The sequence below is a fragment of the Mytilus californianus genome, unplaced genomic scaffold (assembly GCF_021869535.1).
Source record: "Mytilus californianus isolate M0D057914Y unplaced genomic scaffold, xbMytCali1.0.p SCAF_9, whole genome shotgun sequence".
NCBI classification, from domain to species: Eukaryota; Metazoa; Mollusca; class Bivalvia; order Mytilida; family Mytilidae; genus Mytilus; species Mytilus californianus.
The window spans coordinates 52,386,520-52,394,473 of record NW_026262745.1 but is presented as its reverse complement, the minus strand read 5'-3'; the positions used below and the strand labels follow the sequence as shown (position 1 = coordinate 52,394,473).

Below are 7,954 nucleotides of genomic sequence, written 5' to 3'. Positions count from 1 at the left end.
TATTTGTTACACCTTTTAGAATATAGTGGTGGGTATCTTTAAAACAATATTTGTTAAGTCATACGGAACCCAATTTTTACGTCTTCTTCAGTAGAACAACCGGAAGCTCCTGAGTAAGGATTTCGGTGCTAAGTGATACGGTTCACTAGACGACGGTGTCAACACGTAATGGCGGCCAGAACTTGACGTTGATTTTGGCCTTCCAGGCTGATAAGTTAAATCATGTCATAATTTGATGCTTTAACATTATATATGCTACACGATAACTTAAAAGGTAATGCTTACTATATATCTTTACCTTAAATACTTTACAAATAAAAGTGCGTTCATGAATATTTAGACGGCACAAATGAAGTGATCTGAACTGACGTGTAAAAGATTTGATGCAGGAAATCACATTCATTTCATTTTTATTCATTAAACACCAACATAAAAGAAGATAAAATTCGGATTGAAACTAAAGCTATCCGCCTTTGACTCCGGTGATAACCCAATTCACAAGACATCCGTTTTCCAGATAGTTGACATTTTTTACAGACACATGGCACACAGTCACAGATAAAAAATCATAAAAGCACGTTTTGTAAGTCTTGGAAGATAAACATCAAATGCTGACCAAAATGAGTAAAATTAAAATGCACATGCGGTCAGGTCATACCGATTATTAGTTCTGAACTTCTGGTACCACTGCACTTTTAAATTGTCTTTGTACAATGATATGATTACGATAATGTCATTTATCCGGTTGGGAACAACACCTCAAATGAGGGGTAACCCCTCGATGTAATGACTATCCCTTTTATGAGGGGTACATTTCAAGTTTTAATTTTGTTTGTTTGTAAAAACCACTTTTTATTACAAATGAGCACATATCTATATTATTTGAAGAAACTTTTCCAGTTTTCCCAAAAGAACTATAAATCTCTCTTGGTTTATATGGTCCAAGAATTTTGCAATATTCCTGGGCTTATATCTTCTTTATTATTAAAAATAATTGAGCCCCCTCTTTTTAAAGAATTGTTCCAAATATAATAAATTTTCCCCCTTTTAAGTTCAAAAATCTAAGCCTTTCTTTTTTCTTTTCTACAACAGTAAAATGACCCCTAGTCTGAGGGACAGTCCCTCATTTAAGGGATATCCCTCATTTGGGGGGTTGTTCCCAACCTGTTTATTATAATATAAATGAGCAATCCGCTATAATTTGTTCTCATGGTTTTCTGTTGTCCGTTTGTTCTGTACTGGCAAAAAATGTTAAAAAAACAGCGTTAAAAGGGAAAATTAAAAGGAAAGGACCAGATATTTAGGAATTTGTTCAATTTGTAACATTTTGGTGCATGGTAAATGATTAGTCCATATAATTATGACGTCTTGAAAGGCTATTAAACTTTTTTGCTTTGACGCCTTACATCGCCGCTGTAAGGCGTCAAAACAAAAAAGTATAATAGCCTTTCAAGACGTCATAATAATTGGAAAGGTAAATGATATATGAGTGGGAAATTGTTGGAAATTATGATTTTGAAAATTGGCGGTAAGAAACTTGTTTATTGCCTTTTGGTGTTTTATATAGGAGCACGACCAACATTGACAGTCAAACCTCGTCTGACCCACTAAACAAGCCCCTATGATATAATATGCTCCCAAAAAACCCATTGATATTATAACATTATTGTCTACCCAGAACTTACATGTTCATTGAAACAACTCGTAACTTCAGGTAAGAAATATATTTCACATTAGCAGTTGTCTAAACTTCATACATGTATATACACAACATGTTATAAATAGTTTCCAACACTGGCAACATGTAAGTCAAATTAAATGGAATGAGTTACATTTTGTACCTTAATTTATTTCCAAAATATTATCAAAAATGCTACTCATGCTTGATGATATATAATTTTTTCCATTTTAAGAATTTATATTCATTTCTGATACCAATCTAACTAAGTCTCCATTCAATAAGTATTCAATGTTTCCAGCTAAAATTATTATTTTAAATTTGACAGTGTTCAGTGGAAAGTATTACAATGAGATTTGTATGCAGAGATCAAACACAATATATCTAGAAGAACATATACTGACACATGGAATATAAAGAAGAAGGTAAGATGGTGAAAAACAGGAAATATTTGAAAGGGTAAACATTTCTTTTTTAAATATAATAGACTGATTATGATCTAATTAGATTTTCATTACTGTGATAAAATATATGTTAATTTCCATCAGGAAATTGGTATACCTTTTTTCATATTAATTGGTACAAAATATGCTTTACAACCAAAAATAGTGTATAAAATTTCAGAAAAATAGTGTTTAAAATAAATAATGTAAAAAATATCATGTTCTGCAATTGAGTAAAAAGAGTCATTTCATATCAGGAAGAGGGATGTATAAGTACTCTCCCACACATTGGGCTTACTAAGATTTGTCAACTGTCTACCAAATAATATTTTACAAAAATACAATGAGTATTTGTGGCATGCTTGACAATGAGATAACTTTGTTCCAGAGACCAAAGGGCATATGGATGAGTAATGAAAATTGTCTTGTCTTATACAAAAGGAATACTTATGTAAGCATTTTTTATCGTAAAATTCTTACTTACAGATTGTGGTTTGAAATTATATTTCTTTCCAAGTAAACATTTATATCAATTTCTGGTACCTTGCTAACAAACTTTTATTATGTCTTCTTTCATTTTATTTTTAATGTTTTGCAGCTTGAGTTATTATTTCAAATTGGTCAGTGTTCAGCGGCAAGTATTACAATGAGATTTGTATGCAGAGATCAAACACAATATATCTAGAAGAACATATACTGACACATGGAATATAAAGAAGAAGGTAAGATGGTGAAAAACAGGAAATATTTGAAAGGGTAAACATTTCTTTTTTTAATCTAATAGACTGAATATGACCTAATTAGATTTTCATTACTGTGATATTTTATTTTTAATGTTTTGCAGCTTGAGTTATTATTTCACATTGGTCAGTGTTCAGCGGCAAGTATTACAATGTGATTTGGATGAGATCAAAAGATATTTATCTTGAGGCACATACTGACCCATAGAATAAAGAGAATCAGGAAAGACAGTGAAAAACAGGGAATATTTGAAAGGGTAAACATTTCTTTTTTAAATATAATAGACTGATTTTGATCTAATTAGATTTCATTACCGTGATAAAAATTTATGTTAATTCAGGAAATTGGTATACCTTTTTTCATATTAATTGGTACAAAATATGCTTTACAACCAAAAATAGTGTATATAATTTCAGTAAAATAGTGTGTAAAGTAAACAATGTAAAAAAATATCATGTTCTGCAATTGAGTAAAAAGAGTCATTTCATATAAGGAAAGGGGATGTATAAGTACTCTCCAACACATTGGGCTTACTAAGATTTGTCAAATGTTTACCAAATAATATTTTACAAAAATAAAATGAGTACTTGTGGCATGGTTGCCAATGAGATAACTTTGCACCAGAGACCATAGGGCATATGGATAAGTACTGAAAATTGTCTCTTGTCTTCTACAACAGGAATACTGATGTAAGCATTTTTTATCGTAAAATTCTTACCTACAGAATGTGGTTTGAAAGTATATTTCTTTCCTAGTAAACATTTATATCAATTTCTGGTACCTTTCTAACAAACTTTTGATATGTCTTCTTTCATTTTATTTTTAATGTTTTGCAGCTAAGAGTTATTATTTCAAATTGGTGAGGGTTCAGTGGCAAGTATTAAAAGGTGATTTGGATGAGATCAAAAGATATATATCTTGAGGCACATACTGACCCATAGAATAAAGAAAATCAGGAAAGACAGTGAAAAACAGGAAATATTTGAAAGGGTAAACATTTCTTTTTTAAATATAATAGACTGATTATGATCTAATTAGATTGCATTACCGTGATAAAAATTTATGTTAATTTCCATCAGATAATTGGTATACCTTATTTTATATTAATTGGTACAAAATATGCTTTACAACCAAAAATAGTGTATAAAATTTCAGAAAAATAGTGTTTAAAATAAATAATGTAAAAAATATCATGTTCTGCAATTGAGTAAAAAGAGTCATTTCATATCAGGAAGAGGGATGTATAAGTACTCTCCCACACATTGGGCTTACTAAGATTTGTCAACTGTCTACCAAATAATATTTTACAAAAATACAATGAGTATTTGTGGCATGCTTGACAATGAGATAACTTTGTACCAGAGACCAAAGGGCATATGGATGAGTAATGAAAATTGTCTTGTCTCATACAAAAGGAATACTTATGTAAGCATTTTTTATCGTAAAATTCTTACTTACAGATTGTGGTTTGAAAGTATATTTCTTTCCAAGTAAACATTTATATCAATTTCTGGTACCGTGCTAACAAACTTTTGATATGTCTTCTTTCATTTTATTTTTAATGTTTTGCAGCTTGAGTTATTATTTCAAATTGGTCAGTGTTCAGCGGCAAGTATTACAATGTGATTTGGATGAGATCAAAAGATATTTATCTTGAGGCACATACTGACCCATAGAATAAAGAAAATCAGGAAAGACAGTGAAAAACAGGAAATATTTGAAAGGGTAAACATTTCTTTTTTAAATATAATAGACTGATTTTGATCTAATTAGATTTCATTACCGTGATAAAAATTTATGTTAATTTCCATCAGGAAATTGGTATACCTTTTTTCATATTAATTGGTACAAAATATGCTTTACAACCAAAAATAGTGTATAAAATTTCAGTAAAATAGTGTGTAAAGTAAACAATGTAAAAAAATATCATGTTCTGCAATTGAGTAAAAAGAGTCATTTCATATAAGGAAGAGGGATGTATAAGTACTCTCCCACACATTGGGCTTACTAAAATTTGTCAACTGTCTATCAAATAATATTTTACAATAATAAAATGAGTACTTGTGGCATGCTTGCCAATGAGATAACTTTGAACCAGAGACCAAAGGGCATATGGATGAGTAATGAAAATTGTCTTGTCTTATACAAAAGGAATATTGATGTAAGCATTTTTTATCGTAAAATTCTTACTTACAGATTGTGGTTTGAAAGTATATTTCTTTCCAAGTAAACATTTATATCAATTTCTGGTACCGTGCTAACAAACTTTTGATATGTCTTCTTTCATTTTATTTTTAATGTTTTGCAGCTTGAGTTATTATTTCAAATTGGTCAGTGTTCAGCGGCAAGTATTACAATGTGATTTGGATGACATCAAAAGATATTTATCTTGAGGCACATACTGACCCATAGAATAAAGAGAATCAGGAAAGACAGTGAAAAACAGGAAATATTTGAAAGGGTAAACATTTCTTTTTTTAAATATAATAGACTGATTATGAGCTAATTAGATTTCATTACCGTGATAAAAATTTATGTTAATTTCCATCAGGAAATTGGTATACCTTTTTTCATATTAATTGGTACAAAATATGCTTTACAACCAAAAATAGTGAATAAAATTTCAGTAAAATAGTGTGTAAAGTAAACAATGTAAAAAAATATCATGTTCTGCAATTGAGTAAAAAGAGTCATTTCATATAAGGAAGAGGGATGTATAAGTACTCTCCCACACATTGGGCATACTAAGATTTATCAACTGTCTACCAAATAATATTTTACAATAATATAATGCGTACTTGTGGCATGGTTGCCAATGAGATAACTTTGTACCAGAGACAAATTGGCATATGGATGAGTACTGAAAATTGTCTCTTGTCTTCTACAACAGGAATACTGATGTAAATAGATATAAGAAGATGTGGTATGAGTGCCAATGAGACAACTCTCCATCCAAGTAAAAATTCATAAAAGTAAACCATTATAGGTCAAAGTACGGTCTTCAACACGGAGCCTTGGCTCACACCGAACAGTAAGCTATAAAGGGCCCCAAAATTACTAGTGTAAAACCATTCAAAGGGGAAAACCAACGGTCTAATCTATATAAAAAACGACAAACGAGAAACACTTATGAACCACATCAACAAACGACAACTACTGAACATCAGATTCCTGACTTAGGACAGTTGCAAACAAATGCAGCGGGTTTAAACGTTTTAATGGTATCAAACCTTCACCCTTTTTCTGAAACAATAGTGTAACATCACAACATAGAAAGACACACTATAAAATATCAACTGAAATAGCTTAACTCAATCAAAGGACATATTAACACCATTGAACATACACTGAAAAAATAAATTTGACCTATGATACAATGTAAATACAAAATAAAGAAACTAAGGGAAGAATAATAAAATTAACATGTTATATCGGTATGAAATGTTAAACAATTAAAGAAAAACAATATGCTCAAAAAAAAATATCAGCCATTTGCAATAACTTTAAACACAGGTAAATAAAGATAATTTTGTCCATTTTTATATAATATTTAAAAAAAAATACAGTTTAGTTGAAAAAAATTACGAGCGAGAGAGCATTAAGACTTGTTTATGAAGGTCTTTTACATACTAGTACATCAAATCTCCCATGATCTCTTAAAGTCAGAAGATTACATGCAGTACCTGAATATGCTGAAGAAACATTTACAATTCTAAACTAAAGAAAGAGTCCATCTTACTTGTATGATTTTGATAAATGTTAGTTTTCACAAATATTCATTCAGATAAAAATGTAATTGAACAGCCACAGTTAAGAACAACAAGCTTTGGCATCGATTCTGTTCGCTACACAGTTGCAAACATTTAGAATTTGATAGTCAACAGTGTAAGAGAAGAACACAATTTTTATCAATTTTCAAAATTTATTTTTACCTGGAATGATACTAGTACTTCATGTCAATAAACAAACTCATCATAGATACCAGGATTAAAATTTTTCTACGCCAGACGCGCGTTTCGTCTTTCTAAAGACTCATCAGTGACGCTCAAATCTAAAAAGTTTAAAAGGCCAAATAAAGTACGAAGTTGAAGAGCTTTAAGTATTCAAAATTCCGAAATGTTTGTCAAATACAGCTACAGTAATCTGTACCTGGGTAGAAATCCTTAATATTTCGAAAAATTCAGTTTTTAATCAGGTTATTTATGATTAGGACTATATGAATGATAATGCATGCCAACACAGCTGTAATGACAACTGCGATGCCTGCAGATAGATAATGCTTAGGGATTTTCCTGCTTTGTGTGCCTTAACTGTTTATTTGTTTTAAACGACTTTATCTGATTTAAAACTAAATACTGTAAAAGAGCCTGTGTCGCTCGCCTAGGTCTATGTGCAGTGAACACTTTCCAACATTGTAGACAAGAATATAATTTATGACTATAATCTCTTTTTTGTTGATTACTTTTTTGGTTTCCATTTCTCCGAAAAAACAAAAAGGGCAATAAAGTCATTTAGAGGAAATTAAACTTAATAGAAGACAACTGACAATTTCATCAATGCTGTTCCATTTGCAGATTTCGTCTTGCTGATCATTGTGATCATTTTTGTTTTTTAAAGTTTCTATGTCTTATACATGTCAAAGTTGTCAAGATGATAGACACAAAATTGATAAAAATCATCATTTGAAAGGCAAGACTCCTACAGGGAGTCAGGCAACTGGCGATTTCAGCAATATTGGCTGATAAACAGCTTTTATATTTTACCCCTATGTTCTATTTTTAGCTATGTCGACAATGTTGGTTGGCAGGCGAGGTCATCTGCCATTAAACTAATTATTGATTGTGGCCAGGATTTAATAAATTTGGCTCAGTAGTTTCAGATCGAGAAGAAGATTTGTAAAGTTAACAGACGACGACGGACGCCAAGTGGTGGAGAAAATCTACCACATTTTCCCCACAGATATTTAATAAATGTTCAAAAATGTTGACCACTCAAATCCTTGGATGATTGGCAAGGTCAGTTGATGTAAAGTGTAGGATTCGCAAGCATACAATATGAATGGAGCCGATACGGGCTATACAGCAATGAGAGC

At 30.9% G+C, this 7,954-nt stretch overlaps 1 long non-coding RNA gene across 1 annotated transcript; it reads left to right on the top strand.

Annotated features, from left to right (window-relative positions):
* The first annotated feature begins 3,757 nt into the window (after nt 1-3,757).
* LOC127715374 (uncharacterized) lies at nt 3,758-5,317 on the top strand. The gene is made up of 3 exons (XR_007988365.1): nt 3,758-3,852; nt 4,435-4,587; nt 5,171-5,317. It is a non-coding gene; the product is annotated as an uncharacterized LOC127715374 (long non-coding RNA).
* The last annotated feature ends 2,637 nt before the right edge of the window (nt 5,318-7,954 follow it).